A 446-nucleotide genomic window follows, 5' to 3' on the forward strand; every position below is an offset into this window, starting at 1 on the left:
CTACAATGCAAAAAGAAGTTGTTGCTTGTAAGTTGAGTGACACATGTATCATTTGGCTTGTTTCCTAGTTTAGGAAGAAATGATGCTTTGATGCTTAGGAGAAGCAAAAGCTTCTTTTAGTTCAAATGGTCCACGATGTATTAAATGATTTATTCCACACACACAATAAACCCAAAATGTGCTATGGGGGTAATTATATAAAATGATGCCAAATTCGTCTCCAACAAGTTTCTGAGTCAAGTTATTTTAATTAATCTAGTATCAAAGTTAAGCCTCTCATAGAATTTTAGCGAATTATATATTTTCAATTAGCTTTCTTAAACACACTATCGGAGTTTGAATTATAAGAGAAGTAATTAACGAACTAAGAAATCAACTTCAGCTTTTCCCTTACAATTATAAAAAATAAAATTAAACCAAGACCTTGTGTTTTGAATAAATTCATA

Source organism: Citrus clementina, unplaced genomic scaffold, assembly GCF_000493195.1.
Source record: "Citrus clementina cultivar Clemenules unplaced genomic scaffold, Citrus_clementina_v1.0 scaffold_8, whole genome shotgun sequence".
Lineage (NCBI taxonomy): Eukaryota > Viridiplantae > Streptophyta > Magnoliopsida > Sapindales > Rutaceae > Citrus > Citrus x clementina.